Genomic DNA, 14,425 nt, shown 5'->3' on the forward strand with positions numbered 1-14,425 from the left:
TGTGTGTGCAAGTCGTGTATCAGAAACAAACCACAGTTGTAGGACCTTCCCGAAACGCGTCTAAGCCGCGTGCCGGGGAAGTCATACAAATGTTTTGTCAGCTTTTTGTGTCAGTTACTGCACTCGGCTAGAACCTGTACATTCAGTATCATCACAATATTCTGATCACACTAGCATTTGGGGTACTGTGTATCTTAACTCTGGTGCCATGTTTCTCATTTTTTTCTGTTAACAAGCAATTCGTTGTCATTTTGCACCCGTTTATTCCAATAACATCTGGATCCCAGAATTTACCCTGACAAGTAAACGGTCGGTCATAAAAAGAAATCTCAATTTATTGCTAGATTTAGCTACATCAATTGTTAATCTAAGTTTTGCTTCTCTTTGTGCTTCAATTAATTTTTTCATATTCATTCGCTTATTCATTATTCCTTCAATAATTTTTATTTTATAGATTCATGTATTTACTTCATCACTATTTCATGTTTTTCTCTTTTAGTTAATTACTAGATAGACTTTAATCAATCTGTTTCTTATTTTATAATTTTTTTTTGTGATGCTACTCCAAACAATTTTTTCCACGGTTTCCCGTGATCCACCCAGGCAAAAACTGGAACATTTCCTTTTTTTACCCTTTTTTATGCGCAAAGGCATTATTAATTAACTTAGTTCTTATAAATTTAATTAATTTCTGCTTTCTTTTGGTTGATAAAATTACAGAAACTTTGAAGCTTGTAAGTGAAAAAATATTGATACTGAATTTTTTAGCGTATGAAAAATGTCATGCATGACCGGGATCGAACCCGGGACCTCCGGATGAAAGGCCGAGACGCTACAGAGATCGGCCATTGAAATCAGACTTTTTATAATCGATGAATTATAAGTGATTTAGGGCTGGGAATTTTCTTATTTTGTTTTACTTTTCAAGGAAATTTAAAAATAAATGATCAATTTGCATACGTCATATTTTACGGAAGACGTAAACTAATGCGTTACGTTTTTATCTATCTTTCATTTTCAAATTTTCTTTATAAAAGGTATAAACTATCCTTGCGTAACGAACTAATTAATAATAACAGTATAAAAATTAGGAGCTTATAGTAATTCTAACAATTTCTCTTTTACGGAGTAAAAGATACTTTGAAAATAAGGTTATTCTGATCCATGTACTAACATACTGTAGTGATGTTAGTACCTCGCTATAATGAGCCTAACATTATTTTCGAAATATCTTATTTAAGTGAAATACACTCATTTCCGTTATAATTAATTAATTAATTAAATAATTAATAATTTTCTTTATTAAGTATCAACCGTTCACAATTGCCTGACACTTATGCAACTAGAACGACACTCATGCACAACAGTTTATTTACTAAAGCGGTATTCTACGACATTTTTTGTCTTAAATCACAATAATTTTTCTTCTCACTTGTGGACTTTAAAGAGTGTAATTATAAAGTTTTTTTTTGTCTTTTTCCGCCCATTTTTATAGTATTAGGCTGAGGAAATTTTTCAGTATTTTAATAGCCTGGCACCAACCAATGACAGGGAACTAGTACCGTAACTTTAACGTATGAAAAACGCCTAATCTAACAGGAATTCTAACAGGAATTTAAAATCCAACCACTCCTAGTTATTTATACACACAAAACCGTGTAAAAAATAATCTTAATAATGCTAATATAAAAATCTTAATATCATATGAAATATAGAATGTTATATTTTTCTGCCAAGTACAGAGAATATTATGTAGTAATACTTCAACTGTGTTGTAATACTTCAAATACTACAAAGTATTTACAAATAGTTCATAGTTTTTATTGATTGAAATTCTTCTCCCAATTTAAGCAACACTATATATATATGTGTATATATATATATATATATATATATATATATATATATATATATATATATGAAAGCTAAAATTATTCAATATTTTCTTCAACGACCTGATTTTTCATATTGCTATATTAAAAATATTTAAATATAGAGTAAATGTTTTGCAAAGATAGAAAAATATCCAACAATTAGTACAAAATTAATAAAATAGAAGTAATTTAAATAAAGAATTTATATGCTGCATATAATCTATCTTGTTGGCAAGGACTGTCTGTAAGTTCTATAACCTTCCACCTTTTAACGCTTTAGAACAGAAAGAACTCACACAAGTCATTCCAGAAAATTAAATAGTCATGCTCAAGTACAATGTACGTTGCACATCAGGACTGTAAGGAAAAATAATTTTCTATTGATTTCTAAAATGATCAGCCTACAAATATTTTTGACTTAATTTTTGTGCAAATTTCTATTTATGTTGGGTTACTGAATCTAAACAACTGTGATATAGCAGCCAATTAAGCTAAACATAATGTTCATGTGGACATATGTACTAAAGTTCATTAAAAACTCAATGATTTTAGGCATAATTCAACATATTCTCAACAATGGATGAGCAGCTAGGGTTTAACTGACAGCATGTCTTATTTTACAGTTATTTTTAATATAGTAATATTTTATTGATTATCTTTCACATAGTTGACCGACAAATGAAATTTAGAAAATAGACTGATTTTTACTTTGTTTAACAACTTATTAGGTGTATTTTTTAATCAATACATAAAATTTTCAAGTAATATATAAATAAAAATTTTAATCATTAGAGATTAATTTATGCATCAAATTTGTTAAGAAAATAAAAATTTCATAGTTTCTGTAGGTTGATGACTTAATTTTTTAAGTGAGTACTATCTATCTACCCTAATAATTGAAATTAGGTCTTAATTGCTATTTTCATTTTATCTTTGGATTTCTAACAAAACTAAAGCAAATGCATATCAATCTTATCGGCTCATTACTTCAAAACATGCCAATTTTCTTTTGTGTATGGGTTAATAAATGTACAGAAAAATCTTTTTCAACAAATCTCACAGAATGTTCATATATATTTTCTGGTAATTTGTTATCAATCAAACTATCAACAACATTGCAATATTCTATTTGTCATTTATTTGCTAATTTACAAACATTATGACTTAATTTGGAATTGATTTTATTTATAGAAATTGCTTTTCCTTTTATCAGACTAAGTAGTCTACAAAAAAGAAATGTTATACGTCTTCACTTGAAAATACAAGACGTGTTTTTAAAGTAAGGTCTATTTTTAAATAAAAATAAAACTGAGAACTATGAACAAAGTTTTATTTAATAATTTTTAAAAATTACATTGTTTACTACATTTTTACATAGCTACCTACAACTTCAACACATTTTTCATAGTGTTTCACTAGCTTCTTCATTCCCTCTTCAAGATATTCGGCAACCAGTGGTCCAAACAATGCAGAAGTGCAATTTTTCAATTTGCTGTCATTGTTAACACTTTGGGATGCAAATCACTATTTTAAGAAGAAAATGTAAATAATAGCTGGGAGATAAATGAGGGCTAGGTAAATGATTCAAGATTTTCGAGTGGAATTTTTCCTTACCTCAGTCTGATTTACCATGTATAGGTGGGCATTATCATGCAAAAACAAAATCCTGTAGGATAGCATCCCATATTGTTTATTTAAGATTTTTTAACATTTTACAATATGTATCGGCATTAACAATATTTCCAGTTATTAAATTCAACAAGCAAGACACCCTTTTTGTTCAAAAAAACAGTAGCCATAAGCTTCTTTACCAAACATTCTTGTTTGAACTTCATTGGTCTAGGAAACGACGAATGAGCCTTTGCATTGACAGTTGCTTTGTCTCAATATCGAATAAGAAATCCAGGTTACATCTCTGGCAACAACATAATCAAACAATTGACCACCTTCATTTTTGTAAATGCCAAAAAATTAATGCGCTGTAGCAAAATGTTTCTCCTTGAGTGTGTTGGTTAACATCTTCGGCATCAATCTAGTATATAGTTTTATGTAGCCCAATTTTTCAGTCAAAATTTCATAAATCAAAGATCGTCAAACATCAGAAAGTATTTTTTTTTTTTTTTTTTTTTTTTAGGGCGAAAAACGCTTGCGCGTTATCATCGCCCGGAATCTTTTATATTTATAAAAAATAAAAGGATTTAAAACTATTCTAAATGGAGAATAAAACTTACGACTAATATCACAGGTGAAAGCTAATATAAAATCAAGATTAAATAGAATTTTACAAAGTCCAAGATGGGTGTAAAGGGCCCATTCTTGGATAACTAAAAACTATAAATGGTCTAATATAAAACTTAAAACTAGGTTAAAAACTAAAATAACAAAATTAAGTAAAACTTAAAACTAACATTAATTATATAATTAAAACTAGGTTAAAAATAAAAATTAAAAAGGAGAAATAAAGCTTAAAACTAACATTAATAAAATCTTACAACTAATATCACAGTCTTTAAAATATAAAAAAAAATATCTATGTAAAATTTAACAAATTCCGATAAGGAGTGTAAAGGGCTCCTAATCGGATAAAAAAAAAAAAAAAAAAAAAAAAAAAATCAAAAACTCAGAAAAAACTTATTTAAAAACTAAAAGCATTAAAAAATATAAGCAACGGTATTAAATTTTTTGCATTAACCCAGCACTACGCAGAAATAGAAACATCCGGGTTAAAATTTCATTATCATTGCACAAGACACCACGGATGTTTCTGGGTAGATTAAATTTACGACGCAACGCCGCATAACATATGCAATCCACGAGTATATGGTGCACAGTCATGGGGCAGTTGCATCGTGCGCATATCATCCTCTTATCATCAGGTAATCGTGTGTGATCCTCGTGTGTCCTATCCGCAATCGACAAAGGACTACTTCCTCACGCCGAGTTTTTCTGTATGAGGTGTCCCATGGTAACACAGAATCTTTAATCCGTCGGAGTTTATTATCAACGGTAGCCGTCCAGTCACCTTGCCACCACGCTCTCAGTGATTGTTTTACACAATTAATAAAATCAGAGGTAGCAATTCGGTTGGTGAAAGGAGGCTGGTTACATGCTTCTTTGGCTGCGGAATCTGCATGTTCATTACCTGGAATCCCTACGTGGCTAGGGACCCAGCAAAAACTTAATTCTGTGTTGCGATTATTCAACTCAGCGATTGCGTTATAAATTTCAATGACGATAGGATGTTTAGAATAAAAATTTTTTAAGGCATGGAGAGCACTACACGAGTCACTGCAAATAAGAATTTTTCTATATTTAGGGTTAATGATGTTTAGAGCCTTATTTATAGCATATAGTTCAGCGGTAAACACACTCGTAATACTGGGGAGACCAAACATATAAGTTCTCTCATTGACAACAAAAGCACACCCAACTGTATCGTTTTGTTTCGATCCATCAGTGTATACAACCGCGTCTGGTTTCGTTTTGGAGAGAACACACTGAAACATCTGCTGAAAGACGATAGATGGTGTTGATTGTTTATTATATGTAGTCAGGTCAAAATTAAAATTTATGAGGTTTATTCTCCATGGAGGATATGAGCAAGGGTACATAGGAAAGAATGACCGTGTGTCAACATTTATATGCTGCAGCAGACGCCAGGTACGGACACCTACAGGTGCAGTACGACGTGGATGATCCTCATACTTTCCTAGATTAGGATTTTTAAAGACCGACTCAAGAACCGGGTGATTTGGCTGTCCTCTGAGACGAGCAAAATAAGATAATAAGAGTTGGTCTCGTCTATCCCAAAGTGATGGTTCACCACAGTCTACAAGTAAGCTTGCGACAGGACTTGATCTAAACGCGCCTGTGGCAAGCCGAAGGAAAGCATGATGTACACTATCCAGCATTTTAAGCACGGTTTGACGAGCTGAAGAGTAGGCGACACAACCATAATCTAAACGGGAGCGAACAAAGGAATAGTAAAAACGTATCATACATGATCTATCGGCTCCCCAGTTGGTGTTAGTAAGGACTCGCATCATATCTAGAATTTTGGAACATTTTGTTTTCAATTCTTTTAAATGTTTGACCCAAGTAAGACGACTATCAAAAAATAAACCTAAAAACTTGACGTAAGTAGAGATAGTAATAGTCTCTCCGTTCAGAAAAATTTGCGGAATAGAAGGGTTTCGTAGCCGAGAAAAAACTACACATTTTGTTTTTTCGGATGAAAATGTGAAACCAGTAGTCCTGGACCAAGCTTCAAGGTGATATATAGTGTTCTGCAGTAGTCTCTCTGCTGTAGGTGCCGAACGGCTTGCAATGTAGATAGCAAAGTCGTCAGCAAATAGAGAGCATGAGACAGGAGCCTGAACACATATGGTAATATCATTTATGGCTACAGAAAATAAGGTGGCACTTAATACGCTACCTTGGGGCACTCCATTCTCTAAGATGACACTATCTGAGAGCGAATCATCCACACGAACACGAGCCGTTCGGTGATTTAAGAATCCCCGGATAAAAGCAAGCACATTGCCCTTGATTCCCCATTTTTTGAGAGTGTTAAGGATACCACGTCGCCAGGCTGTGTCATACGCCTTTTTTATATCAAAGAAGATAGCGACGAGGTGTTGCCGATTGAGGAAAGCGTTTTGTATGGCTGTTTCTAGTGACACTAAATGGTCAATGGAAGATCGTCCTTGTCGAAAACCACACTGTTCTGGAGATAGAAAGCCATGTTTCTCCAAGTACCATGTAAGTCTGCGGTTTACCATTCTCTCCATTATTTTTCACAAAACGCTTGTTAATGAAATAGGGCGATAGCTTGAGGGGTTCGTCTGGTCTTTACCAGGTTTTAGTACTGGTATAATAAATGCTTCTGACCAGCCGGGTGGGAAGACTTGTTCGGAGAATAAACCGTTGAAAATATTCAAAAGTTGTTGTAGTGCCGAATTAGGAAGGTGTGAAAGCATGGAAAGGCGAATGTTGTCCGGTCCAGGGGAAGTGTCCCGTGAATTTTTAAGTGCATGTGACAATTCTTTAAATACGAATGGAGTGTTTAATTCACCAACCGAATCACCAATGTTTAACGACAACTCCTCCATTTGTATTTTGTACCGTTGAAAATCGTTATTATATGATGAGGTGAGAGACACCGAGCGGAGATTTTGCTAGACTATTTGCCACTTCCGAGGATGATGAAAGGAGTTCTCCTTCATCAATAAGACCAAGAATAGATTGTTTCGGTGATCCGAAGATTGCACGAATTTTCTTCCATACAGTAGACGTGGAAGTAGTGCGTGAGATAGTGCTCACGTATTTCGTCCATGAATTTCTCTTAGCGTCCAAGAATACTCGACGGCACACCGCTCTAGCCCTGCGGTATAAATTTAGATGTTCTGTTGTAGGCCTACGATTAAATTTACGTAGTGCCTGCCGTCGGTTCCTAATAGCATTTTTGCATTCATCGTTCCACCATGGAACGAAAGGACGTCTAGGATTACCCGATGTTTGTGGGATATATCTGTTGGCATTCTTAAGTATCAAGGACGTAAAAGAAGAATATTGGTCGAGGATGTTCGCTCCATCGTCATACTGAGATTGGAATGCTTTATGGTATCCGTTCCAATCTGCCTTTTCAACAATCCATCTCCGTGGCCTTCTTTTAATCTCGCAGTCTACACCGAAACTAATAATAATTGGTCTATGATCACTGCCGTGAAAGTCATCACAAACCAACCAATTAAAATGAGGGAGTACATTCGGTGAGCATATGGAAAGATCAAGGTTAGATACAGTACCAGTTGATAAGGACATGAATGTATGTGATCCATTATTCAGTAGGCAAAGGTCAAAGTCTTGTCTCAATCTGTTTATCATATTTCCTCGAGTGGAGCAGAAGGTTGAGCCCCAGGAAATATGATGTGCATTGAAGTCTCCTACTATTAACGATGGTGATGGTATTTGTGTGAGGAGATTTGAGACATCTAAAGCACTGAACTCAGTGTTCGGTGAGAGATACAGATTGCAGATATGCAATTTGAAGGGAATAGAGATCTTTACTGCAATAGCAGGAATGACAGTGGTTAGTTGAATTCTTGTAGCTGATACCCCATTCTTCATGAAAATCGCTACTCCACCACTTTCCCTACTGTCTACTAGGCAGTCATATCTCTCGCAGAAGTATCCTCTAAGTGTAATTCGGTCATGTTGTAGAAGGTGAGTTTCTTGGAAACACATGATTAGTGGATCATGTGTGTGCGCTAGTACTCTAATATCTTCAATGTGGGACCGAATACCTCTAACATTCCACTGAATAATGTTCATAAGTGTAAAAAATGAATAAAAAAATAAATTTCGGAAATTATATAAAAATTAGTTGTATGTGATTCGGTTTTTCTTTTTTGTATTTTTTATTTTAAAGAACTCCGATGCCCTAGGGTCGGGTGGTTCTTCAACCATATCCTCCAGTATGATGGTGAAGGAGGAGGTGATGGTGGAGGAGATTTATTTGAATGGGATGTTGTAGTTGACATCCCAGAGGAGATAGTTATATTGGTTCCCTTTATGGGGAGCTTATTAGGTGGCTTACTGCCAGCTGTGATAGTCGCTATTCGTGGCGGTACGACTTTGGGAATAGGAACTTTCGTATGCATCACACTGTTTGATTCACTAGCTACGACGGAGGACTTTTTATTCATTTTTGTCAGCTCTGAGATAGTGGCTGTAAGTGAAGCTACTTGATCAGATAGCATCTGAACAAGTTTTTTAAGTTCATTGCAGGATCCGCACTGCTGATTATTAGCATTTGTAGGAATTTGTTTAGATGTAGCGGTGGCAAAAGATACGTCTGGTTTAACCAGGTTCCGTGAATTGTTTATCTTTTTATATTCTCTACGTGCAGCCGGAAAAGATAGTTTTTGCTCCGTACAGATTTTGAGAATTGCCTTTTCTTCTTTAAAAGTTGGGCAATCTCGGGAGCGAGCTGTATGTGGACCACTGCAGTTTGCGAATTTTTCACTTTCTTCGCAGTTAGTGTCATTGTGACCTTCTTTAGCACATCGAGCACAGATCTCGGTTTTTGTACAAGATGTTGTAGTGTGACCAAAACCTTGGCATCTGAAACATCGCCGTGGGTTGGGTATGAATGGTCGTACCCGAACCGAGAGGTAACCCACTTTAATCTTCTCTGGTGGAACAGGGAGATTGAATGTTAATATAAGAGACGGTGTCGGTTCTTCTGTTCCGTTCTGCCGTCTCATTATACGTGTCACTTCTACAACATCTTGGTGGCAAAGCTCGTCAACTATTTCATCGATATGTATATCTAAGAGGTCTCGACAAAAAATTACACCCCTGCTCGTATTTAAAGTTTTGTGGCTTTCAGCACTTATATTTATACCACCCATATTACGGAGACGTAAGATTGATCGACTCTGTTCGTCGTTGAATGTTTCAACTAGAATCGATCCGTCGCGTAATTTCCTGATGTTCTTTGGGGAGCCACTTGCACCTGTTAGAGTTTTATTTATAAGGAAAGGTGAAACCTTTTGGAGGGAGCCACCTTCCTGACTATTTCGGAGAACAATGAATCGGATATTTTTAGTGTTCAAGTTTAACGATTTGGAGTTCTCTTCCATAGGACTTTTATCCTCGTCAGACGAAGCTGATCGAGGTCTCTTCGCAAGACTTAAATTGGTGGTTTTTTCAGATGGACCACCAACCATCATTGTGTTTGTTATTGGAACTGAAATTTTGGTCCCACGAGTACCGGCGAAAAATGGACCACTCCAGCAGAGCGCACGCGTACTGCAGCTAGAGCTAAATACAACTGGGTTCGCCCTGGTGCCCAGAGGACATCGTTCGAGACTCACTACGTAGAGCCATTCACCCATCGGCACGATTTGTTCCCACCTTGGGTTACGGTTGCGTTTCGTAAGATGTCGCAACACCACCGAGTGTAAATGTAAGAAATATCAGTGTAGGTTGTTGTTGTGTAATTGTGTATGTGTGTATGTTGTAATTTATGTAGTGTTCTTGGTGTAGTATATGTGTAAAATGTAAAGTGTTCCGCAGCTCATTGTATAGTGGGAAGAAAAGCTGCGGAGGCTAGGCCCGTGGGGACGCCAACCCCCAAAGTCTTAAAGAATAAGACTCCCCGTCGGGGCATCAGAAAGTATTAAAGGTAATTATGACATAGTGAAGAGTCAATTTTTTTCTATCAAATCATCTGTTATCATAGACAGCCAGCCACAGCATTCTTCATCATAAACATTCATTCATCCTTCATGAAATGAATGAAACCATTGCCTTACTTCAGTATCACTACATTATTCATCCTATAAACATTATAACTCCCTCTATGAATTATGAGACCTTGTCAATGATGAGGGTGCCTGAGTGCTCAGTTATACAAAGTAGCTGGACCAAGGGTGAACCTATCAGAGAGGTATCTGTTGAGAGCCAGACTAAGTAATAATTCCTAGAAGAGAGCAGCAGCTCTTTCATTAATTGTTGAGGGTCAGGAGGACTTACACAGTCATATCAACATCATTCAGTTTTTGAGTACAGCTGAAAGGAATGGAAAACTACAGCTGTTTTTTCCAAGAACATGTAGCTCTCTGCATTTTTATGTAACAAACATGTTGGCGCCTTCCTTGGTAAAATATTCTGGAGGTAAACTGGTCTCCTGTTCAGATCTCCAGGTGGGGACTACTAAGGAAGGGGTAACCATTAAGTTAAAAAATAACATTTTACGGTTCGGAACGTGGAAGTCTGAAAAAGGTAGGTAGGTTAGAAAATTTAAATAGGGAAATGGATAGGTTAAATGTAGATGTAGTAGGAATTAGCGAGGTTGAGTGAGAAGATGAAAACATCTTTTGGTCAGGTGATTTTAGAATAATTAACTCAGTATCAAATAAAGGGCAGGCAGGAGTAGGTTTCATAATGAACAAGATTATAGGGAAGAGAATAGAGTATTTCAAAAAGCATAGCGATAAAATCATTGTAGTAAGGATAAAATCAAAACCTAAGCCAACAACAATTGTTAACATTTACATGGCTACAAGTGCCCATGAAGATGATGGAGTAGAGTGTGCATACAAAGAAATTGATAAAGCAATTAAACACATAAAAAGGGATGAAAATTTAATAATAGTTGGAGATTGGAATGCAAGCATCAAAAAGGTATGGAAGGAAATATTGTGGGTGAATACGAGCTGGGCAAAAGGAATGAAAGCGAGTACCGACTAATTGAGTTCTGCACGAAGTATAATTTAGTAAATGCCAACACCCAGTTTAAAAATCATAATAGAAGAATATACACCAAAAGGCCAGGTGATACTGCAAGGTATCAGATAGATTATATCATGGTTAAACAAAAATTTAAAAATCAACTCGTTGACAGCAAAGCACATCCAGGAGCAAACATTGATTGCAACCATAATTTAGTGATAATGAAATGTAGATTGGGGTTTAAAAACCTGAAGAAAAGGTGTCAGATGAGTTGGTGGAATTTAAAGAAGCTTGAGGAAGAGGAGATAAAAAAGATTTTTGAGAGGACATTGCAAGAGATCTGAGTAAAAAATATAAGATAGAAAATGTAGAAGAAGAATGGGAAAATGTTAAAAAGGAAATTCTTAAATCAGCAGAAGTCAACTTCGACGAACAAAGAGAACTGGTAGAAAACCTTAGATATCGGAGGAGACATTGCAACTGATGGATGAACGCAGTAAGTTTAAGAATGCTAGTGATGCAGAAGGTAAAAAGGAACTATCACATTTAAGAATACTATAAAGAGGAAGTGCAGATTAGTAAAAGAGTGGATTAAAGTAAAGTAATCACAAGTGGAAAGAAAGAGAAATAACCATAGGTAAAATAGACAGAGCATACAGTAAAGTTAAGCAGAATTTTGTGGTACATAATTTAAAATCTAATAGTCTGTCAAATAAAGATGGTACACCGATTTATAATATGAAAGAAAAGGTCGATAAGTGGGTAGAATATATTGAAGAGTTATATGGAGGAAATAAATTAGAAATTGGTGTTGTAAAAGAAGAAGAGGAAGTCAAAGGAATGAAAAGGGAGATACAATACTAAGATCTGAATTTAATAAAGCATTAAAAAATTTAAATGGCAGAAAGGCTCCTGGAATAGACAGGATATCTGCAGAATTACTGTGCAGTGCAGGTGAGGAAGCGAAAGATAGATTATTCAAACTGGTGTGTAATATTTACAAAAAAGGGGAAGTTCCATCATTCTTCAAAAAGAGTGTTAGTGTCATGATACCAAAGAAAGCAGGAGCAGATGTGAAGAATACAGAACAATTAGCTTAACTACTCATGAATCAAAAATCTTACTATTATTCTGAACAGAAGAATTGAGAAGAGAGTGGAAGAAGTGTTAGAAGACCAATTTGGTTTCAGGAAACGTATAGGAATAAGGGAAGCAATTTTAGCACTGATTAATAGTACAAGAAAGATTAAAGAAAAACAAATCAACACGCAAGGTATTAATAGACTTAGAAAAGACATTTTACAACATAAGACTGGAATAAAATAGTCAGCATTTTAAAAATTTTGGGTTCAAGTATAGAGACAGAACAATTGGTAACATTTACAGGAACCAAACTGCAACAGTAATAATCAAAGAACATATGAAAGAAGCTGTAATAGAAAATGAAGTCCAACAATGATGTTCCCTACCTTCGTTACTTTTTAGTCTTTACAAAGAACTAGCAGTTAATGATGTGAAAGAACAATTTAGATCCAGAGTAACAGTGCAAGGTGAAAAGATACAGATGCTACCACTTGCTGATGAAATAGTAATTCTAGCCGAGAGTAAAAAAGATTTAAAGAAACAATGAATGACATGGATAAAGTCCTACACAAGAACTACTGCATGAAAATAAAAAATAGAGCAAAATGAAAGTAATAAAATGTAGTAGAAATAATGTAGATGGACCACTGGATAACCACTATACATAACCAACCGGATTGATCTAGTGGTGAATTCATTATAGCAAATCAGTTGATTTCAAAGTCGAGAGTTACTTTTATACGGATTTGAATACTAAATTGTGGATATCGGTGTTCTTTGGTGGTTGGGTTTCAATTAACCACACATCTCATAAATTGTCAACCTGAGACTGTACAAGACTACACTTCATTTACACTCATACATATCATTCTCTGAAGTAATACATGATGGCGATTCCCACGGGCTAACAAGAAAAATGTATGATTTAACATACAGTACTTAAGCTGAACTGTGGAGGCACTGTTGTATGGTCTTACCATGTCATGTTAGCAACTGCAGCTCCAGCCAACATTGCAGTCAAGTGCTGTTTCAGCTATCAGTAGAGCTGTTTGTCAGTTTCTTGCTAAGTGTTTTGAATCTTTTTAACAGTATATGTTATTAACATAGTACAATATTTAAAATTAATACTTGTATCTAACTATACAAGTATATTGATGCACTAGATATGCAATATGTCATATATCGAATTCACCGATTCCAGTATAGTTTATTGTTTGTTCTAAATTGATGTTTTATTGTTTTTTTATTAGTGATTAATAATTATTTAATAGTTTTTTTTTTCATTTTAATTTCATATTTTATTTGGGCTACTTTCTGTAACTTTTATTCGTTGTTGGCCAGAGTGGATTATGGCTCCACCAATTGCACAATCGATTGCTGGCAATGAAAATTATTCATTCAAGCTGGGGCTATATTTTGAAATCAAACCTATTCAGCCTGTATGACAGGGAAACAAGGATCCTTAGAGTCGTCTGTAGGGTATTGGAACACCAACTACATAAGAACATTCTTCTGTTTGCCCTCTTAACCAAGTTTGGTGTAATTTCAGACATGTCTGAGATCTTACACAAATTATGCCTGATGATGTGAAACTGTAGAAACCGTACACCATCTGCAGGTGTGACAAGAGGTTACTCAGTTTCACAGGGGTCCTTGGAGATTACAGATGCTGAAGTGCGTCAAGTTAACTACATTTTAGGTAGGGGCACGGCTTCAGGCTTCAATGGAATAACGGCAGAGCTAGTTGGGGGTTAATTGTTCACTTGGTTGGGGTTAGCATGAAAACAATCACATGCATGTTTAACAAATTACTGTTTGGAGGATACTTCGCAGAAAGTTGGTAGAAGAGTGTTAAATTGTCGTTTAAAGGAGGGAACAAGGATCCCGTTGTTACTTAGTTACAGGTACAGGCCCTTGACGTTGCTGCCGGTTATTGGTAAGGTCTTCGAAAAGGTTCTGTACCTGCGTATAAATGAGAGGCTGATCTCACAAAGCTTATTGATGGAAAACGGGTTTTGTCCCGAAAAGTACGAGTTTTGTCCGAGAAAAGATACCAAGAATGCCATACTCCATGTGATGAGTTTAGCAAGAGCTACTAGCAAGGAGGAATATGTCCTGGGAATTTTCCTGGACATCTCCGGTGCATTTAATAGCTTGTGCTGGCCTTCTGTTGTTTATCAATTACAAAAGAGGACAATACACTGATAGTGAACTGTGAGTAACGCAAA

Source organism: Lycorma delicatula, chromosome 6 (assembly GCF_047948215.1).
Source record: "Lycorma delicatula isolate Av1 chromosome 6, ASM4794821v1, whole genome shotgun sequence".
Lineage (NCBI taxonomy): Eukaryota > Metazoa > Arthropoda > Insecta > Hemiptera > Fulgoridae > Lycorma > Lycorma delicatula.